We start from the raw sequence: 23,994 nt of genomic DNA, 5'->3' as shown, positions 1-23,994 counted from the left end.
GCAGATGGTTCCTGACTTATCATGACTTGAGTAGGGATTTTCAACTTTACTGTGGTGCAGAATGATATGAATTGGCCATATGCAGAGTAAGCTGCAGCTCCCAGTCTGCCCCATGATCAGGAGAGGGAAAGAGTGATATTCTACATACAGTAGACTATGTTGCTAACTATGGTAATCAGTAGGCTAGGTGTATTAAGTACATTTTCAACTTACAATATTTTCATCTTATAAAAGGTTTGCCAGGATATAACCTATAAGTCAAGGCATATCTGTAGTGACAGAAAGCAGAATAGTGATTGCCCAGGAACCATGAGAGATAGGAGGGAAGGATTACAGAGGGAATGAGACTGGGGGGTAAGGAACATCCTCACTATCTTTTTTTTAAATATTTTTTTTTAGTTGTAGATGGACACAATACCTTTATTTATTTATTTATTTATTTATTTATGTGGTGCTGAGGATTGAATTCAGTGCCTCAACCATGCTAGGCGAGCGCTCTACCACTGAGCCACAACCACAGCCCCATCCTCATTATCTTGATTGTTGTGTTGGTTTCTGGGTATGTACAAATGTCAGATTGTATCCTTTACTTACATGGAGTTTATTCTTTGTGCATTATATCTCTTTAAAGATATTTTAGAAAGAAGACAAAAAAGATGCTATCATTAAAATTGTTGAACCACTAAATCAATAAACTATTTCTGAATCTTCCGATGGTGAAATAAGATTCTAACTAATGTCTTGGTGAGTCGATTTTGCTATAACTTGCAGCTAGAAGAATAATTCACTGCATCTGTCTAACAGCTTGCTTACATAACCCACATCAGACCGTTAAAGCTGGAGGAAACCCAGAAAAGTAGAGGGACTGGCCCAGACTTCAGCACGAGAACTGCATTATGCACTGACTCCCAAAGCTGGGCTCTTTTCAATGTCTCCTGCAGTTTGTTTTTTCAATTCTTAATTACAAAACTGTATTTCCTTAAAATAGCAAAGAGAAAAAAAAATGCAGAATGAAATTTAATGCTTACAAGTGGAATTATCTAGAGAAACTCTTGTATGTTTTATAAATGAGATAACAGAGCTGTAGGGTACAGAGGAGAAAGGGGATATTTTCTCTTAGAGCCACAAAGCCAACATTAAACACTTGAGGCAAGTAAAAGAAAATGACACGGCTTGCCTTAAATGATCCTCCAATGTACAACTTACTTAACATCTGCCTTTTTAAGAAAGTACTACGTATGTGTGTACGTGTGTGCCTGGAATAGCAATCCTGATGTTTCCTAGGGTGTTGCATGTTAAAAGTGAAGTGCAAAAATTCAGTCATTTTGTGTTAGTTGACATTTTTTTTCTAAATGACATGTCTTTTTTTATAACTGAAAATTAAATTTGTTTTAGGTTAGGCTTACTCATGAGGAACTGAAAGGTTATTTTATTCCTGAAATGTTCCCATCTTTGAGTAACACCAAGCAATGAAATTCTAGATGGGTAGAATAAGAAAGTTAATATCATCAAGTCATGGGTCACTGAAACCTTCCTGATTGTACATTCTACATACTACTATTATCCTATGTGTCAAAGGTTGGAAATTCTCTTCTCTCTCTCTCTCTCTCTCTCTCTCTCTCTCTCTCTCTCTCTCTGTAGTACTGTAGATTGAATGCTGGGGTGCTGTACCATGGAGGCACATCCCTAACTCTTCTTATTTTTTTATTTTTGAGACAGAGTCTCACTAAATTGCAGAGGCTGGCCTTAAACTTTCCATCCTCCTGACTTAGCCTCCTGAGTTTCTGGTATTATAGGCACGTGTGACCATGCTTGAAAAGGTTAGGAACTCCTAAGGAAAAAAATTCAATGATACTTGTCAAAACATGACAAGGAAGAATTTTTTCAGGACCATCACGATAGATACTGGGATCTTGTATCACCAACAGAATGTGATCTTGCAGTAGAGAAGAGATTGAATTCAACTCAGAATATATTATGAGCAAATGGGAATTTACAGCCATGGAACAAAGTGGGGTTCAATGGACAGAAAATTATTAAGAGGAATTCTGGCTAAACAGATCTACTAGGATATTTTTAAGCCATGACTTTTTTATTTTTTAATATTTTCAGTCATAGATGGACATAATACCTATACTCTATTTATTTATTTTTATGTGATGCTGAGGATGGAACCAGTGCTTCATACATGCCAGGCAAGTGCTCTACCACTGAGCTACGACCCCAGTCTTCTAATAGGATTCTTGCTGAAGGCAAAATAGTGTGATCAGACATCTCCTGGGGAACAATACAGGATGAAGAACCTGCTCAGACATGGGGAGTAGTTAGATATCAAGGATGAGTGGTTCTTACTAACTGATTCATCAGGGTTGTTTGCTAAAACTGGAGTTTTCAAAGAAGTGTACTGATAGGGCAGAAATTTTAGACACTTGACTAAAGTTTGGCCAGGCGAAGACTCTTTGTCAGGCCATAACTCTTGTTGGGCTTCAATAAATGATATCCCAGATTTTACCTGAAAGGAGCAAAATATGGAGAAAGACTCTCTCTATATTTTCTTTTTAAATTTAATATACATTTTTAAAGTTGTTGATGGACCTTTATTTGATTTATTTATATATGGTGCTGAGACTCCAACCCTGTGCCTCACACATGCCAGGCAAGTGCTCTGCCCCTGAGCCACAACCCCAGCCCTCTCTCTGTAGTTTCTTTATCCCTAAAGATCACATCTGCCAAACAGGAGCACAGTTGCCTTCAACTTTTACTGAAATTCCATTAACTAGAGAAGGTTAAATTCATATCACAGAGGAAAAGTCTGAAAATCAAACACCACGCCTAGAGCCCAGAGGAACTTTGTCCCTAGGCTATTATCTATTGACCAACCTCATTCTCTGTCTTTAACACCCTTCACCCCACTCCATGATTGCCTACAATCCTCCCTCAAATGTCTCATAAAAAGAGCATTCAAGCCTCAACCATCTGGCCTTTGAATTTCATTTTGTATGGCTTCCATGCACACAAGCACGTGAACACACTTGTGCGCTTTATCTCCTGTTAATCTGCCTATTATCAGTTTGTTTAGCAGACTCAATTACCAATTCTTCAGAGAGAAAGTTTGAACTTCTCTAAATTCTCATCCGTGTGGTTATTTTACCTTGCTTTCCTGGAGCATAGCACCAGCACACTTCCCTTTTAGAATTTCCCAGCTGAGGAAGGCTGATTTCTACTCTCTCCCTTTACAAATGAGCCTAAATCTGGGCTCACACAAGATATCAGAAAGTCAAAATGACCTGGGGAAAATTGACTGAAATGATTACAGTTTTGAGAACTATGAATTAAATATGAAGAAAGATGAAGGGAAATGAAGTCACTCAGTCTCAAAGACAAGTTAAAAGGATATTGAATCTCCCTAATATTATTGTCAAGCCTTCTTGTACAAATTCTGTGGAGCTGTTCATGACATGAAGTACATGGTTTGGAAGACCCTGATACTTACCAACCCAATATCCATTTCTGGCTTCTGCCTCATAAAGCAGAATCCCATTTTTGTTTAGGGGTTTCAGTATGTTGGCAGAAGCTCTCTCTAGCCGTACGTCTCTGAGCCCTCGTCTTGACTATACCTCAACCTTGGCCTATAAAAACTTTAGTCTTGCAGCATTTCCACCTTCCTGTTTTTCATATTAAGAGTCTTGAACAAACACCGTGCATAGTTTCTAATAGCTCAGATCACATCCATATGATGACACTAGCCCCCCTCAAATTACTGGTCTGAGAAAGCTCAAGGCTGCCATATAACCAACCCCCAATGACAGAGCTGGTTTACAATTCTGAAGCTTTACTCTAATATATATATATATATATATATATATATATATATATATATATATATATATATATATATTGTTGGGAGTCTCCCTGAGAACTCCCCGGGCCTTTCAAACATGGCGATGGGCAAATTGCCAGTGGGCAGCTAGAACTCCCCGGGCCTTTCAGATAAGAAGCCCCTAATGCAACATGGCGGCGGGCAAGTTGCCAGTGGGCGCATAACAAGTTGTTTTGAAAACCTTCTAATTGGCCCTCTCGTCTTCCGTACTCGTGGACAGTTCGTGCCCCCCATGAATCTTATGCAGGGTGGGCGTGGGTGCACTGTAGGTGATGACCTGGCCTTTACTATGATTGGCCCTGGGAGCTTCCTGGTTTAAGATAACTGACTCTCACTTTCTATATAAGCTAGAACCAGCTTGCAGTAAAGTGCTTCATCTTTGTCACTGCTATCTGTGTGTGTGTGCATTTTAATCTCCGACGACGAACTTGTCCTTTTATATATATATATATATATATATATATATATATATATATATATATATATATATAGTTTTTTTCCCCTATGATTCAGAAGTATCTTTAAACTCCTAAAAGCCATTATTTTAAAATATAATCATCAGGAAGACTTTTGGGTCCCAGTTGCTGGTAGGGAAGACAGAATCCTACCTTGGCAGCTAGCAGACATAGCTGGTCTACTCAGCATTTACACTGACCAGCTCTTTGGAATTTTTTATCCCAACTCTACTGAGTCCCTTCTGACCATTCTCTCTTCCTCCCTTGAAAACTTGCAGCCACTTCTGTACAAATCAAGGATGAGTTAGTTCACATGGGACTCTCTTTCCAATTGCAATAGAACATCCTTTCTATTTCAGTATCCAGCCTTATCTTTAACAGTGCTCAGCAAAATTACTCCTCAGCCTTCCCTTGCAGTGAGGCGTGGCCATGTGACACTTATCTGATGAATGAGACATTTGCTATCTTTCTGGGGAAAACTTTCTACCCTGCTATCTTACGCCAAACGCCCACAGCTTCTTTTCTGAACAAGTACAGGGGTTTTGGAGATGTGGCAGTCACCTGGAGATGGGAGGTAACAAGAAGACAGGGGGACTGCGTTCCTGAAATTCTGCTAAGACATTCCTCAGGCATTTCAATCACAACAGGTCCAAGAGGAAACCCAAGATTTTTTCATTTCTACCTTTAGACGTTCTTATTCTGGTAAAGGCATAGCCACCTATGTGTTGCTATTGTCAAAAATCGAAGGTGTCTTCACCCCACTCCCAAGTCCTCATGAGTTCATCAACCAATTATCTCCTAACAGGCTCTGTACATTCACTTGTATTTTTTATCAATATGTTTAACATAGAATTTAACATTTAACCCTTGTAAAGAGAACAATTTTGTGGTGCTTAGTACACAACGTTATGCAAACATCGAAACTCTCTAGTTCTAGAATATTTTCATCCCCCCAAAATAAAAAGCCACATGCATTAAGCAGTATTTCCTACTGGCTCCTTCCCCTACTCCCAACTCTAGGCATCCACTAATTTGCTTTTTATCTTTGTAGTTGCCTCTTCTGTACATTTTATATAAATAAAATCATACAATTCATGACCTTTTGTGTCTGGCTTCTTTGGTGTCATATTTTCAAGGTTCCTCATGCCATAGCATGTATCAGTCCTTAATTCCTCTGTGGCTGTCATAGTTTGGATCTTGAATATTCCCTGAAGGCCATGTGCTAAAGGGTTGATTCCTAGCCTGTGGCACTATTGCAAGTGATAGAACCTTTAGGAGGTGGGGCCTCATGAAGGAAGTAAGGTCACTGGGGATATGCCCTTGAAAGGGACATTAGGTCCCAGCTCCCCAATATTTTTGCTTTCCAACTGTCATGAGGTGAGCAGCTTTCTAACACATGTTCTCTACCGTGATGATCTGCCTCACCACAAGCCCAAAAGCAACAGAGCCAGGTGACCAGAGACTGAAACCTCTGAAATCCTGGGCAAAAATAAACTTTTCCTCCTAATTTGTTCACCTCAGGTATTTTGTCACAGCAATGGAAATCTGACAAACACAATACCCAGATAATAATATGGATATGTCACATTTTGTTCATGCATTTGTCAGCTGAGGGACATTTGCATTGTTTCTACATTTTGGCAATTTTGAAAAGTGCTGCTGTGGGCAGTACAAGCATGAACAAATTTTTGGGCACCTGTTTTAAATTTTGGGGGGTTTATATAAGTGTAGGTTTGTTAGGTCATATGCAATCTACGCTTAACTTACTGAAGAACGATAAATTTTTTCCAAAGAAACTATATAGGGGTGTGGAGTTGGGGCTCAGTGGCAGAGCGTTTGCCTGGCACGTGTGAGGCCCTGGGTTCGATCCTCAGCACCACATAAAAATAAATAAATAAAACAAAGTTATTGTGCCCATCTATAACTAAAAAAAATATTTAAAAAAAGAGGCTATACAGTTTTACATTCACACCAGCAACGTATGAGGACTCCAATTTCTCTACATCTTTACTACACTTACTTGTTATTATTTAATTATAGCCATCCTCGTGGTCATGTGGCATCTCGCTGTGATTTTGATTTCTCTTTTCCTAGTGACTAATAATGTTGACAATCTTTTCATGTTCTTTGTTGCCATTTGTATATACTTATTTTTTTGAAATGTCTATTCAAGCCCTTTGCCCATTTCTAGATTAGATTGCTCTGGTTGTTGGGTTATAAGAATGCTTTAAATTTTCTGGATACTAGACCTTTCCAGACACATGATTTTAAAATGTTTTCTCCATTTGGTGAATTTTTTTTTTTTACTCTCAGTAGTGCCTTTTGATGCACAAAGGGTTTCTTTTCTTTTTTGGGGAGAGAAGGTGTACCAGAGATTGAACTCAGGGGCACTCAACCACTGAGCCACATCCCAAGCCCAATTTTGTATTTTATCAGAGACAGGGTCTCACTGATTTGCTTAGCGCCTCGCCATTGCTGAGGCTGGCTTTGAATTTGCGATTCTCCTGTCTCAGCCTCCTGAGCTGCTGGGATTACAGGCGAGCGCCTCTGTGCCCAGGCAAAAGTTGTGATTTTTACAAAGTCCAACTTATCTGTATTTTCCCCCTTTGGTTCTTGTGCTTTCGTTACCTTTACATCCGCTTTTAAGTCATTTCAACCAATGCAGTGAGGAAGATGATATTTCAAATACCTAAGTTAGATCAAGACTCCCCTTCTTAAAATCTTCAATAGTTTTCCATTGCATTAAAAATTAAGTGCAAGATCCTCCCATGGACTACAAAGCCCAGCGGAGTTTGGTCCTTCTCTTTCTCTTTACCTTCATTTTCCCACACATTCCCTCACTTCCTTTGCCCCTGGTTTCTCAACGACTCCAGGCTTTCTTTAATCCAGAACCTGCTTAACCCTACTGTCCCTGCCTGATCATCCTCCCTTCTTCTGTACTTAGCTAATTCCAATTCACCTTTCATTGTAAGTTCTATCATTCCTACCTTCATGCTCCATTCCACCTCCATGGGAAGGCCTTCCTTAGCCTCCTGATCCAAACTTGTGAGAGGTGGAATTCTGCAAGCTAGCTGTTAAACACAGCCATTATTGGATATTAAATAATATACACTTGCAATTCAATATACTAGAAGCCAATGTCACACACACTCAAAACTCATCATATTCTAATTACTTTACTATATTCCACATCTATCCTCTTGAGACCATCTTGTCCCAATTCTGTCTTCACTGACAAGAATAACTTGAAATCAGTCATGGTGGAATCGTTAGAGCAAAGGCTATAAATCAGGGTGGGTTTTGTTTGTTTTGTTTGCTTTTTCAAGAGTGGGCTGATCTGCAACAAATATATTTAAAAAATGCTCAACATCTCTAGCAATTAGAGAAATGCAAACCAAAACTACAATGAGATTCCATCTCACTCCAGTCAGAATGGCAATCATCAAGAATACAAGCAAATAAATGTAGGTGAGGATGTGGGGGAAAAAGGCACACTCATACATTGTTGGTGAGACTGCAAATTGGTGCAACCACTATGGAAAGCAGTATGAAAATTCCTCAGAAAACTTGGAATGGAACCACCATTTGACCCAGTCATCCCACGCCTAGGTTTTATACCCAAAGGATTTAAAATCAGCATACTACAGTGACACAGCCACATCAATGTTTATAGCAGCACAATTCACAATAGCTAAACAATCAACCAATCTAGGTGCCCTTCAACAGATGAATGGATAAAGAAAATGTGGTGTTTATACACAATGGATTATTACTCAGCCTTAAAGAAGAATAAAATTATGACATTTGCTGGTAAATGGATGGAACTGGAGAATATTACGCTAATCAAAATAAACCAATCCCAAAGAACCAAAGGCCAAATGTTTTCTCTAATATGCAAATGCTAATTCACAATGGGGGAGAATAGAAGTAATTTGGAGTGAAGGGAAGGGAGGGTGCATGGGAGTAGGAATGATAATAGAATGAATCAGACATTATGTGTATATATGATTACACGACCTGTCTAACTGTAAATCAAGTACAACCAGACAAATGAGAAGTTATACTCCATTTATGTATGATGTCAAAATGCATTCTACTGTCTTGTATAACTAGAACAAATTTTAAAAATTAGAACAAATTTTAAAAATTGGGAAAAAAAAGAGTGGACTGGTCTGATCTGATCATGGCCGATCAGATTTCTCATTAACATACTAATAATAGCACTTGAACTTTTCTGTTGTCTTTTTAGTGATTGTAATTTTTACATTTACTATTTGAAAAAAAAGTGTTTAATGTCTGTGATTCTCACAAGCATGAGAACTCCAGGAAGGAGAAGGGGCCATATATTTCCCTATTGATCTCTGTATCCCCAGCACCTAGCACAGTTCTTGGCACATGATAAATTCTTAATAATTTTGTTGACAAAATGTCAATAAAGCCCCCAAAACAGAGACCAGTGTTTTAAATGTAGATGGAATGATGGCAGGGATTTATCTAGAATATGAAGTTTTCCGTTTCACTCACTGGCTGTCTGAGGATTTAAATACTGATGATCATTTAATTATGTTTGAAGTTCAGCTGGCTTAAACATTGCATTGATCCTTTTTATTATTATAATTATTCAATCATACTCATTGGACAAATTAATGGGATTTGCTCTGACATTTCCATACATACATACAGCATGCTCTGATTATAGTGTTGGTGCCTTTTAAACTAGGTGATAACTATTGATGGCCAAATTCAAATTTTATTTGGCCAAATTCCATTTTATTTGGCTCCCTTTGCAGGCATATCTAGTGTGTTATTTTCCTAGAGCTGCCATAACAAAGTAAAACATCCAAACCAGCTAGTGTAAGACCCCACCCCCCACCCCCCAAAAGGTATTTTTTCCACAATTCTGGAGGCTAGAAGTCTGAAATCAAAGTGCCTGCAGGACCATGCTTCCTCTGAAACTCTGAGTGTCATTCCTTGACTTTTCTAGCTTCTGGAGGCTGTGGACCATCTTTGACATTCTTTGCAGCTGCATCACCCCCATCTCTATCTCTATTTTCACATAGTGCTCTTCCCTTGTATTTTGTCAGTGTTCTCTTCTAAAGACACCAGTCATATTGGATTAAGGATCAACACTAGTCCAGTAGGACCTTATCATAACTAATTATATTGGCAATGCCCCTCTTTCTAAGGTCACCTTCTGAGGCACTGGGGGTAAGGCCTTCAAAATATCTTCTGTGAAACACTGTTCAACCCATAACATCCTGGAAATGGTCTGTTTCATATACTACATTATCAGAATATTATAGCTGAACCCAGTAGATTCCATCTCATCTATGTGGCTTGGCTCCATGTGACCAGTCTATTTGGCTCTTCCTCTGGCTCCAGACCTTGCTTTAGCTAAGGCCACAGGGAGGGGAGCATTGGAGAATCTCCACGAGACCTCACCCAAATACAGTTATTATCTTTTGTTTTGATTGAGGATTTAGATAAAGCAACACTTGGGCTATACTATACCAGGGCTTGGAAGCTAGCATAAGAACACAAAGGTCATACTTCCTAACCACAAGCTGCTACTCTGAAAAGTTGGAGTTGGTATTCTTGCCAACCCTATATAAGCATGGATATGTACAAAGTGACCACTACTCTCAGGACACTTTCAATGCAGGAGATGTCAGGAGGAGAGCCAGACACAGTCCTTATGAGTCACTTTTATGTAGAAGCAGATTATATTTCTTTTCCCCTCTGGGGATATTTACTTTCAGTAAGCATTGGTGTCGATATAATAATTGTAGCTTGAGAAAAATCCAGAGAAGCTATTTAGATCACTCCCTTATTTTACAAACTCAGAATCACAGGGAGGGGCACTGTATTGCCAAGTCATCAGGCTAGAGAATGGCGGAGACTATGTGTTATGGTTTAGAGCTGAGATATTGCCCAAAATCTCATGTGTAATACAATACAAGAATTTTCAGAGAATTTTTATAAAAGTACTCCTATTTAACAAAGTACGAGAAATTCTAGCCAGAGCACTTAGGCAAGAGAAGGAAATAAAGGGGATAAAATAGGAATGAAAGAAGTCAAATTATCATTGTTTGCCAAAGATATGATCCTATACTTAGAAGATCCAAAAAGCTTCACCAATAGACTACTAGAGCTAATAAACAAATTTAGCAAAATAGCAGGTTTCAAAATTAACAGACAAAAATCAATAACATTCCTATATACCAACAATGAATTCACTGAGAAAGAAATCAGGAAAACAATCCCATTCACAATAGCTTAAAAAAAAACCCTAGGAATAAATCTAATCAATAAATCTAATAAATCTAATCTCTACAGTGAGAACTATAGAATACGGAAGAAAGAAATTTAAGAAGACACAAGATGGAAAGACTTTCCATGTTCACTGATAAGCAGAATTAATATTGTCAAAATAACCATATTACCAAAAGCAATATACATTCAATATGATCCTCATCAAAATACCAATGACATTCTTCACAGAACTAGAAAAATCAGTCCAAAAATTCATTTGGAAGACTAAAAGACCCAGAAGAGCCAAAGCAATTCTAAGCTGAAAAAGCAATGCTGGAGGCATCACAAGACCTGACTTCAAATTATACTACAGAGCTATAACAAAAACCGCATGGTACTGGCACAAAACCAGACACATAGACCATTAGTACAGAACAGAATACTCAGAGACAAACCCACACATCTACAGGTATCTGATCCTTGAGAAAGGTGCCAAAAACATACCTTAGAGAAAAGACAGCTTTTTTAACAAATGGTGCTGGAGAAACTGGGTATCCATATGTGGAAGAATGAAACTAAACCATTATCTCTCAACCTGCACAAAAATCAGCTCCAAATGGATCAAAAAACCTAGGAATTAGACCAGAAACTATGCAACTCCTAGAAGAAAGTGTAGGGTCAGCATTCCAACATATAGGCACAGGCGATGATTTTCTCAATAAGACCCTTAAAGATCAGGAAATAATGCCAACAGTTAATAATGAGATGGCATCACATTAAAGTTTCTGCACAGATAAGGAAACAATTGAAAATGTGAAGAAAGAATCTACAGGAGAATATCTTTCCTAGTTATTCTTCTGACAGAGGATTAATATCTAAAATATATAAAGAACTGAAAAAATTTAATACCAACCCCCACAATAACCCAATTAGTAAATGGGCAAATGAATTACATAGAAATACAAATGGCCAACAAATATATGAAAAAATGTTCAACATCATTAGCAATTATGGAAATGCAAATCAAGACAGAGATTTCGTCTCACAGCAGTCAGAATGACAACCGTTAAGAATACAAACAATAAGAGGCTCAAGTTGTGGCTCAGCGGTGGAGTGCTTGCCTTGCACGTGCGAGACCCTGGGTTCGATCCTCAGCATCACATAAAAATAAATAGGTGAAATAAAGGTATTGTGTCCAGCTACAACTAAAAAAATAAATATTAAAAAAGAATAGAAACAATAATAAATACTAAAAAGAATGTGGATAAAAAGGAACATTTTTACACTGTTGGTGGGGTCGTAAATTAGTACAACCACTAGGGAAATCAATATGGAGGTTCCTCAAAAGACTAGGCATGGAACTACCTACCACGTGACCTAGCTATACCACCTTTTGGTATATTATTCTGAAAAGTTAAAATCATCATATTACAGTGATACATACTTACCTATGTTTATAGCAGCACAATTCACAATAGCCAAACTATGGAACTGCCCTAGATGTCCATCAACAGATTAATGGATAAAGAAAATGTGGTACATATACACAATGGAGTTTTATTCAACTATAAAGAAGAATGAAATTATGTCATTTGCAGGAAAATGGATGGGACTTGAGACCATATGTTAAGCAAAGTATGCCAAACTCAGGCAGTCAAGGGTTGTATGTTTTCTCTCATTTGTTGAAGTAGAGAGAAAAAAGGAAAAGAAAGTGGTGGGGCAAGGATCTCATGAAAATCAAAGGGAGATAAATAGAGGAAAGGGATGGGAGGGGTAAAAGGGAGGAGTGCTGGGGAAGGATGTTGGCCAAATTATATTGTTATATTGTGTGCATGTATAAATGTGTAACAAAAAAGTCATTATTATATATAATTATAATGTACTGATTTTAAAGAAATGGGGGAGAAGAAAAAATTGTGTCTGTACTGAACAGAATTTTTTCTTGTAATTATTTTCTAAACAATAATATCAGCTATTTATACTGCATTCACGTTGAATGTACTATTATATGTAATCTATAGATGCTTTAAGTTGTACAGGATGATATATGTAGGTTATGTTCAAACATCACGCCATTTTGCACAAGGTGCTTAGCATCTGAAGACTTGGGTATCCACAGTGTTCCTAGAACTAATCTGCAGATCCTGAGGGACAACTATAATTATTTGCTCGACATGATAGTACTCCAAGGAATTTTATTTAGCATGTTATTTTTGAAGGCAAATGTGAAAAACTAGTGAAAAGAGTTGAAAATGATTTCTTCTGGGTAGTACAAACTAGATAGAGATCAGGAGGGTCTTTTGGAGAGGGGAATGTTACTTTTTATAAATCCTGTATCTATTTTTTGTTTTTCAAAATGTTACAGATGTATTGCTTCCATAAAAGTTTTAAAAAATATTAAAGGGGAGAGGCCTAGAAATTTAAGTTCAGAAACACCAGATAGTCCTTATTTCACATGAGATACAAATGCAACCCTTTGTGAGATTGGGCCTTACTGGGCTCCAATTCTAGGATCTACCCAGGTCCAGAGCATGGTCTTACAGTCTTTCACATCTGGATCAGTGACAGCTCAGTATCAAGCAACGCTGGAGCCCTGACAACTGGAGGACCCTACATGAATTTATCAGGCTGTATTGGAAGGTCAATTTGGCCATTTACAGTGAAAAATATAACTGTTGGGAGGATTAGAAATTCTTATTTCCAAGTGTATATATTTTCTTCTTGTCTTCTTCTTCTCCTTCTCCTTCTCCTTCCTCCTCCTTCTTATTCGTACCAGAGACTAAACCCAGGGGTGCCACATTCCCAGGCTTTTCCCTTTTTTCTTATTTTATTTAGAGATAGGGTCTAACTGAGTTGCTTAGCTCCTTGCTTTTGCTGAGGCTGGCTTTGAACTCGTGATCCTCTGCCTCAGCCTCCTGAGTTGCTGGGATTACAGGTGTGCACCCCTGCGTCCAGCCACATTCTCTTCTTACTAGGGGCCACATTCTCTTCTTACTAGGGAAACATACTTGAGAAATCTAATAACAGTCAGAGGATTGTCTAATAAAGAGGGAATCAAAGTGAAGAAGAGTATTATATAGTTCTCAGAAATATTTAAATCAGACCATGACAGCCTGAGGTCACCCTTTTCCTTTAATAGCTACCAGACTCCAGCACACCTTTCTGTGAAGTACCATATATTCAGTGTTTTCATTCATTGGTTACCTCTGTGGCAGCTGTTGACTACGGGCTCTGCTCTCACGAGGCGGGTACAGGTAGTATGTCATCAATGGATGTGGCTGTGTTCACAGAACTTCACCTGGACACCATGTACACAAGGGCTGTCTGCCCGGACAGTCTGGAAACAGGCACATTCTTATTCTCCAAAACTCTTTCCTCTAACTTTCTTCATTTCAATAATTTTATATAATATCTTTAAACTCTGAGACTAGACAAAAATCCATCTGGTTTTAGTTCTAAATGATAGAGTCTGGATTAGGGAAAGGAAAACATCTGAAAGCCCACAGTTAATCAGCTTCCAAATCTCCCTGTACAGAAAGATATTTAGGGATTTTTCCACAGAGGCGCTGGGCATACCAATGATGAATAGCAATTCTGTGTCTTCTTTCCTCCTCCCCTTCCCTGTCTTCTTATAAGACCTCTGTATTTCTAGACATTATTATTGCATTGTCTTCACCTGGGTGACAAACAGATCTGGGATATTTTTTTTTGCAAGAATCTGGTGGTATCCAGCTTTCCTTTGAAAGTGTTTGCATGCTTGCAATCGCTGGGAGAAGCAGGCTGCTGGTATCAATTGTGCTGCAACTGGAGAGCTGCCCTAGCAGAGATAGATAATGCAGGCTCCATCCATAGGGAAAGCGTCCTGCCCACAGTGAACAGTGTCTGTGCTAACACTTGACAAAGTGCTTCCCAGACTCTACTTTGACATCATAAGACGACATGCATAGTTTGTGAGTAGGGATAAATTACTTTCTTTAACTCCTCAGCCTCACAGAGCCCAAAACCCATTGCAAAGCAAACATTCAGAGAAATGGCATATAGCCAGATAATTCAGGAATGGTGATTGCACACTTTTCCTTAATCCCCAGGAGTCCCCAGTATTGATTCCACAAACCTGTTTGCCTGGGATTTTATCCTGGATTATCCAGGATGTTTTTGAAGCACTTAGTCTCTTTTAGAAATTCATGTCATATTGATCCAGAGGGTTGGCTTCTCACAGAACTCCAGCGCCATTGGGAGTTATAAAATTGAAGGAGATTCAGACCATTCATGTGCTTATTAACAAGCTCAGGTACTCTGGACAAATGGAGTTTATTCCGTTTAGAAATACACACTTTATATCTTCTATGTGTTAAGATTATTCTTAGTGGTAGAAACCTTGAATAAACAAAACAAAATCCCTGCCTTGTTTTAATGAAACTTATGCTATGTGGGATGGGAAATCACACAAAAGAAGCTGGTGATGAGCACTACGAGGAAAAATAAAGTATTCCAAAGGACACAGAGACCTCAGAGGCAGGAGAGGTTGTTATGTCAGATAGGATAGTCAGGAGCAGTGACATTTGAGCCAAATTTGATGCAGTGAAAGAAGAAACCATGTCAATACAGGGTTTGGTATACTGGGAAGAGTTTCTGGACAGAGAACAGTAAACACAACAATGCCCAAAAGGCAGGTTCATCTCAAATGGACCCACAGAATTTTAATTTATAGAGGTGACTGAGTGACAGCCTCTGAAAGAATCCATGACTTATGGTTCCTGAGAGGAGGGGGCACACCATGTCATGCCTGGCCATATATGAAAGCACTCAGGAGGCAGAGGCAGGAACAAGGGTACAATGCCTTCTGTGAGAAAAGCAAGGCATGGCAGGGGAGATGGCTTAGGATTGCCTAGTTTGAAAGATGTCAGGGGACTTTGGGTGATAGTGGCTATCTCTGCTTGTCTAGGACCTGGGCCTGGGTGATTTGGGGCAGGGGAAATATTGGATTGGTGTGCACAAATTAGATAAGGAGATAGTTATGTGCATTAGCCAGCTTTTCATTACTGTAACAATATACCTGAGATAGTCAATTTATAAAAGACAGGTGGTTTATTTTGTCTCATAGTTTTAGAGGTTTTAGTTCATGGTCATTTGGCCCCATTGCTTTTGGGCCTGTGGCATGGCAGAACATCATGGCAGGAGTGTGTGGTATAGCAAAGTGGCTCACCTCATGGATGGATGAATGGATGGATGGGAAGAAAAAAGAAAGAAAGAGGAAGAGGAAGAGGAGTGGCCAAGGTCCAATATCTTCTTCCAGGATGCTGCTAATGTCTACTAGGACACACCTCATACTCTTGAAGTTCACTCCACCTCCCAATAGTGCCAACGTAGGGACTAAACTTTTAACACGTGGCCCTTTGGGGATATTGCAGATCCAAAGCATAGCAGCTTGCAGGGGAAATAAACAACGTAGGCCATTAGTTTGGCTCTGTGATTGGTGGATGCTTCATACCCAAATACGGAATCTGAGCAAACATGGGAAATGATCACCCAGGGTCTCGCAGTTCATGTTAAAATTCTTACTGTGTGCAAGTTGGATGCACCTTGGGAGGGACAGGAATCCTCTGCTCATCATGGACCAAGCCACCAAGCCCAGTGACTAATATGACTGTCACACAGGGAGCACCCACACCTTGAATTCAGTATTTATTAAGATTCCTACCTCCTCCCTGATTTTTTATAATGCTCTATCCCTGTGGTAATTTATACAAATGGTTGTTTTATCTAATTCTGGTGTTATTTAACATGCTTTGCCTTTTAATTCAAATCCTATTTCCATTACTGCTCCAAGAAAAATAACAGGAGAACTTATACCAATGGACTTTCTAGAAAAAGTTGCACTTTGGCCGAGATGTCAAGGAGAGCCTATTCATTTGGCTTTGTCATTAAACTTTCATAGCAGAGATGGAAGTTTCCTGAGATTGTTGCTTACTTACGTACAAGGACACATTAAGGTCCATTTTGTAAACCTAAAAATAAGTTTTAAAAAGTTGAAGAGGCATCTCACCACCGGGCCGATGACCAGCTCTGTGTTTTTCATTCACTCATTTTCACCACAATTGGATACCATGGCAATAACTCACATGCAAGTAACCGAAACAGCAAAAACTAATGTTTGCATTTTACAAAGTAAAAATCCTGCTTTCCACTTGATGCATTCTAGCTATTTAAATCTGTGAAGAGCCGAAATGGCAAAATAAGCAACATTTTCCAGGAGCTGCCTCAGTTCAGATGACAAGGAAATAAGCGTCAGTCATAGACTCAGTCACAGAAAGCCCAGCATTTCATTCACTCAGCAAATCTTTACTGGACCTTAACTGTGAACCTGGCCTGCACAGAACACAGTGCCGAGTGAAACAAACTGGGTCCCTTCTCTCAAGACACTCAAGTCCAGTGGGGGAGACTGATGTTTTTAAACATGAAACAAAACACTAAACTGCCTATGTAATTCCAAACTGTGGTAAGTGCCCTAAAGGAAAAGCAAGAAGAAGGGAATACAATTTAAACCACGCAGGCACAGGTGTCTAAGGAGGCCTTTCTGGACTCATTATTGGAACTGGGGCTTAGAGGATGAATAGGAATTTCCAGTTATCTATTGCTGCATAGTTAACCTTTCTAAACTTAGTGGCACAAGACAACACCATTTTATTATGCTAAAAAATTCCGTAGGTCAGGAATTCAAACAGGGCATGGTGGGAATGTCCTATCTCTGCTACAAGGTTGAGGGTCTCATCCAGGACTTGAATGTCAGGGTAACTCCAACAGCTGGGGGGTCACATGTCTGGTGCCACAGGGGACTGAATAGTGACTCCAAAAAATATGTCCAAGTCCAAAACCCTGATACCTATGAATATGAAATCTTTATTTGGAAAAAGGGTCTTTGCAGATGTAATCAAGATAAGGTTTTTGAAATGAGGTTATCCTGGAAAGATATTGGGCCCTAAAACCAACAACTGGTATCCTCATAAGAGGAAAGAGAGGGAGCTGCAGATAGAGGAGAAACATGAGGTAGATGGAATATGAGGCCAGAGATTGAGACTGAAGTCCATAATCCAAACATAGGAGAGAAAAAACTCTTCCTATACCCTCTTAGGTTCAGGGGCTGAGGCCTGCAAATCAAACTGATAAAAAGATAAATTGATGAAAGAAAAAAATAGAGTTTATATAAGGAGGACACTTACAGAAGATAAAGCTTATTTTTAAAGGCTTTTTTAGGAGGACCAGTGCCATATTCTTCAGTGACAATTGTTGTTTCCCTTGGGAGGGGCAGGGGCCCCTTCACAAAGGGACATTCATAGGCTGCCTTTAGTCAGAAAGGGGGAGGTAGAGATCTTTACTACATTTGCTGTTTCTCTATTGCCTTCAGCTCAAACTTATGCCAAGGTGGCATGTTTAGGGTGGCACATTCTGATCCACTTCACAAGGAAGGTCAAGGATTGCCAGCAACCATCTGGAGATAGAGAGATAGGAAAGAGATTCTCCTTCAGAGACTCCAGAAGAAAACAACCCTCTCAACACTTCCATTGCAGATTTCTGGCCTCCAGAATGCAGGAGATCATTTCCCTTATTTAAAGCCATCAAGTTGTGGTGATATCTTGTGGAGGCAACTACATGTGGGTTCGCTTTGGGCATCAGCATCACACAACATGGTGGCTGGGTTGAATACAGCATCCCAAGAGCAAGTGTCCCAAGGGCACAGCCTTCCAGAGACCAAGGCAGGAGCTGCATGACTTTCTGGCACCCAGCCTTGGAAATTTTGTAATGCCATTGCCACCATTGTCACAAGTCCACCCAGATCCAAGAGAGGAAGATAAAGATCCCATCTCTCAGAGGCATGTCCAAGAATTTATGGCACATGCTACAACCACCTCAAGGAGTAGGCCATTTAGAGTAGGGAGTAGAGCACAACCACATGTGGCCACCTAAATTAATTAAAGTGGAATGAAATAAAAATTCATTGCTTAGTCACACTAGCCACATTTCAAGTACTCATGAGTACATGGCTCAGGGCTGCCATATTATCCAGAATGGATATAGAACATTTCTACTGTGACAGAAGTTTCTGTTGGACAGGGCTGCCCTAGATAGGGGGGACACAGGGCCAAAGGCCCTGAGTTGGCAAATAAATTGGCTCATAAAAGGAACAGAAAAGCCTGGCTTTAAGGGTAGTTTTGATGACTGACTTTTGCTGCTGTATGCTCAGTGCCTAGCACATAGTAGGCCCTCACAGGTGTTTGTGAGATGAGAGAATGCATGCAGGAGGCTGCAGTACATCAAGAGCACCTATGTGAGAAAGGGTAGCTTAATAGGAAACTGGATCTCCTCCTGGTGAGCAGCCAGGAGTTACCTTTGTCCTCACCCGAGAGACAAGGAGGACACCGGTGAGGGCTGGCCCTCAGGCGGCTGCTGTCTCTGGGAACTGGGTGCCAGCGCTAAAGGGCCTCCAGTGGACAGCGATCCTCTTCCCAGGCACCCTCAGCCCACTCTGTCAGGGAGGGCAGAAGATCCCAATGAAGAAGAGAAAATCCTCTGGGGTGGCAGTGGCTGTAGTGGAAGACAGAGGCCTCAAAAGTGTACAATCTCCAGCTATTGTGGATCCCAATCCCCTGCTGACTGAAAAGAGGAGGGACACATTTTTCAAGCAAGAAGTGCCTGGCTTGGTTTTATGAGTATGCAGGTTCAGATGAAGTTGTAGGGCCAGAAGGAATGGAAAAATTTTGTGAAGACATTGATGTGGAACCTGAAAATATTACCATATTAGTTTTAGCGAAGGAATTGGAGGCTGAAAGCATGGGATTTTTTTTTTTTTTTAACCAAGCATGAATGGTTAAAAGGAATGAGTTCATTACAGTGTGACTGCACAGAAAGTTACAGAACAAATTTGATTTTTTGCGCTCACAGCTGAATGATATTTCATCACTTAAGAATACATATATCCCATTTATTGATTCTTGATTTTACTTCTTGAGCTTTAGAAGTCTTGTTAAGGAAGCCAGATCCTAGGCGACATGGTAAAGATTTGGGCCTACTTTTTCTTCTGTTAGGTGCAGGGTCTCTGTTCTAGTGTCTAAGTCTTTGATCCACATTGAGTTGATTTTAATGCAGGGTGAAAGACAGGGGTTTTATTTCATTTTGTTATCTATGGATTTCCATTTTTGCCAGTCCTGTTTGTTGAATAGGCTATCTTTTTTCAAATTAAAAATATTCCTCTTAACAAAGGAAACAATCAATAATGTGAGGGAGTGAGCCTACAGATTAGGAGAAAATCTTTACCAAATGCACCTCCAATAAAGCATTAATTGCTAGGATATATAAAGAACTCAGAAAACACTTAACACCAAAAAAACAAATAACCCAATTAATAAATGGGCTAAGGAACTGAACAGACACTTCACAGAAGAACCGATCAACAAATATATGAAAAAATGTTTAACATCTCTAGCAATTAGAGAAATGTAAATCAAAATTACCCTTAGATTTCATCTCACTCCAGTCAGAATGGCAATCATCAAGAATACAAGCAACAATTTATGTTGGCGAGGATGTGGGGGAAAATGTACACTCATACATTGCTGGTGGGACTGCAAATTGGTACAACCATTATGATAAGCAGTATGGAGATTCCTCAGAAAACTTGGAATGGAACCATCATTTGACCCAGCTATCCCACTCCTTGGTTTATACCCAAAGGACTTAAAATCAGCATACTACAGTGACACAGCCATACCAATGTTTATAGCAGCTCAATTCACAATAGCTAAACTATGGAACCAACCTAGGTGTCTTTCAATAGAGGAATGGGTAAAGAAAATGTGGTATATATATTCAATGGGATATTACTCAACTTTAAAGAAGAATGAAATTATGGCATTTGCCAATAAATGGATGAAGTTGGAGAATATCATGCTAAGTGAAATAAGCCAAAAAACCAAAGGCTGAATGTTTTCTCTAATAAGTGGATGCTAATTCACAATAAGGGTGGGGGGGCACTAGAGAATAGAGTTACCTTAGATTAGGTAGAGGGAAATGAGAGGAGGAGAGGGGAGGACATGTGGGGATAGGAAGGATAGTAGAATGAAACAGAAATTATTGCTTTATGTATATATGTGTGACTGCATGACCAATATGATTCTACAACATATACACTCAGAAAAATGAGAATTTATATCCTATCTATGTATGATATATCAAAGTACATAAATGCATTTTAATGTATAACCAATTAAAACAAATTAAAAAATTTTTAAAAAGAAAAGGATAATAATAAAAAAGAATATATATACAGATATGTCTTTGATATTGCAAGGGATAAAAATCAGAGAAGACTTGATATTGATACTGCTAAATCTATATTAATTCTTCTGCTTGGGAGGACATGGCCACATTTTTCACTATTTTACCAGTACCTGGACAATCAAAGTATCTGTTATGAACAAAGCTCAGTGATACAATGTATTAGAATTCAGCAGAACAATTCATGCCCATCTTAGTGTTTGGCCCATTCTTGATGAATTTGTGGAGTGGCAAACAGTCCATCAAACATCATAGCAAGAACTATTGTGAAGAAAATGCAAACTTTTTGATTCCCTCATGTATACAAAGTAATGAGATGTGGGGAAAAAATCCAAAGGGTACATTTTCATTCATATAAAAGACTTCTGTAGTACTCCACCCCCCCTACCCCCACTTTTTTTTAAAGGAAGTTTCCTTGTTACATGGGAAAGACATTGTGCCACACCTCTTCTGAGACTGAATATTGACATTTTTGTTTCAAGTTTTTTTATACCTTTATTTTGCTTATTTACTAATTTTTATGTGGTGCTGAGGGTTGAACCCAGTGCCTCACACACGCTAGGCAAGAGCTTTACCATCAAGCCATAACCCCAGCCCATCAAGTTATGTTTTTAACATTATTATTTCAGAACAATAAAGATTCAGATTTGTGAGGGGAAGAAAAAAAAGATGAAACTGGACAGGGAGGCAGGGGTCAGATCACACAGGGTCTTTCTGACTATTTTAAGGATGACACTAAAACAGAACATGTCTAAGGCATTGCTTTATGTTTCAAATGTTTATGAGAGGCGTAAGAAGAAAATAACTTTATTGCGGTTAGTAAGCATATTTGTTAGTAAAAGATTCTGCTGCAAGAGACTGAAATCCCAAAATAGCCACGGCTCCACTGAGTTAGAAATTATTTTTCCCTCAAGTTAATATATGTAGGCTGGTATGACAACTCTAAATTCATCAGGCATTCGGGCTGTTGGTTGGGACTTCTGCTTCATTTTCCAAGATACCTTCTTTGGTCCAGCTATTCCATCTGCTTTCCAGTTGGGAGAAAGGAGAAAAGGGGAAAAAGAGAGCTGTTACCCTTCATGTGATGGAGGATCTCATCTAAGTTCTTAACTTCATTACATTTGCAAAGACCAGAGGTTAGGACTAGGATGTCCCTCATTCTAAGGTCATTTCTCAGAAAGTTGCACATAAAACTTCTACTACATCTTGTTGGCCAGTGCTTTATCACATGAGTACACCTACCTTGCAAGAAAGACAGAGTCATAATCTTTATCCTGGGAAGAGTAGGTTCAGCTTAAGAGGAGAGTGCTAGTACTGTGGAAGGAGAAGCCATAGCTGTGAGGGGCCATAGCCATCAGCCCCTGGCACAGTTATTTGTTTATTTGCATTTCCTGTTCTTTCAGGAATCAGATCAAGAAGCAGCAAATGGGACTCTGCGCATGGAGAGTGGGAGTACTCAAATTTTATCTCACACCAGAGGAGATCAAGCTCCACATTCTAAGCCCCCATCTCCAGTTTCTCACAACATTTACCATCTGGTGCCATCAATTTCTAGTCTACCTGATAGAAGGCTGTGCACTGGGTTACTAGCAGGAAGCAAGTTTACAGAAGCAGAGCATGATAAGGGGAAGAACTGGCTCTTCTCACAGGGCCTGAGATAAATCTCTAGCCTTGGGCTTCAACAGGGGTGTTTACACTTCAAAAGGAGAGTAGTTAGATTCCTAGAATTAGTATTTACAATCCAAAACGTAGGGGCCTCTGGGGTTTATTAGGTTTCCTGGAGGGAAAATAAAATGGGGGGAGGGGGGAGAAACACCCCTACCCTAGACCTTTGCCATCCATCACACTCCTAGACCTGGAGGAGAAGGTGCTGGCACTTACGCCTCGCCTTGCTCAATCCCCAGCACCTTGCCTGGTGCCTAGCATGTGACAACTCTTCAATGACAGGGTGCTGAATGACACACTTGCACATTTTCAAGGTTGTTTTTGAATCCAACATCTATTTCACACTTATTTCCTAGAAGCCAGACCTTACCTCCACCCCTCCTTCTATTGGAAGCACTGTACAATTTTCTCCAAGATTTACTCTGAAAACCTGGTGGGGCTCTTTGCTGATAACAGCAAACGTGTGGGGGCTCCGGTCTGAGCTCCCAGGAATTTTTACCTCTCCCTTTCACTCACACCACGCCTTCAGCCATCTGTCAACTTCAGCTTAAGTGTTCCTATCTGACCCCCCCCCCCAGATGTGGGTTTCCCATTCTACTCCTGGGAAGTGGTGATTCTCTGTATTTGCCTGTTTTTTGTTTTTGTTTTTTTTTTTCCAGTTTTCACAGTAGCAGTTTGTCCTGTGACTTCAATTTTCAGAGCTGTCAATTTTCAGTTTGCTCAACTTTTCTTGTTTGGAAGACAAATTAGGAAAGGGGTGGGTGGGCAGGGGGAATACAGAAAGAGAGAGAGAAAAAGTGAGGGACAGTGAGGACAGGCAGGGTAAAGCAAAGAAACAAAGAGGGTTGGGAGCCAGGACTTCCACTTCCCCATGGCCACGCTACACCTTCCACTTGGCCAGGGATTCAGCCAACTGGCAGCCAAGTTCCTGTTTCTGCCTGCAACATGGCAGTTTTCAGCTCTGATTGTTCATTAGAATCCCCAGGGGAGCTGCTACAACTCCTTGTACCCAGGTCTACCTTAATTAAAGCACCCTAGGGGATCTAATGTGTAGCTGGTGCAGAGAATCACCATCTCATTTTTCTAATTCACTGGCACCTTCTCTAAGCTTATTAGAAAAGCAGCTTAGGCCCTTCCCAGATCTGCTCAATCAGAATCTGAAGTTTAACAACATCCACAGCTGACTTCTGTGCACATGAAGGATTGGAAGCATTGACCAGATGGTCTTCCTATACCTCCAAATGCAGTTGTCCCCATGAAGCAGATGGCTCCCAAGGAAGTGCTATGTGAGCCAGCATCCTGTTGACTATAAGATGTCAATCAGTCAAAAGTGCCCCCAGGCCTGCAAAGCCGGGGTCCACTGTGATCTCCCACGGTAATGTGTCTCCCATGGAGAGAATTAGATCTAAC

The 23,994-nt window shown here is 39.8% G+C and overlaps 1 pseudogene; it reads left to right on the top strand.

Moving 5' to 3' along the window:
- The window catches only part of LOC124080586 (DCN1-like protein 5), a 92,077-nt pseudogene extending 69,012 nt beyond the window's left edge, over window positions 1-23,065 (top strand).
- Window positions 23,066-23,994: the final 929 nt, after the last annotated feature.

The sequence above is a fragment of the Marmota monax genome, unplaced genomic scaffold, assembly GCF_021218885.2.
Source record: "Marmota monax isolate L192 unplaced genomic scaffold, Marmota_monax_Labrador192_F-V1.1 WCK01_AAM20220418_F8-fsc00018, whole genome shotgun sequence".
In the NCBI taxonomy this organism is placed as follows: Eukaryota; Metazoa; Chordata; class Mammalia; order Rodentia; family Sciuridae; genus Marmota; species Marmota monax.
Note: the sequence above shows the minus strand (reverse complement) of the source record. Positions and strands in the feature narration are given on the sequence as shown.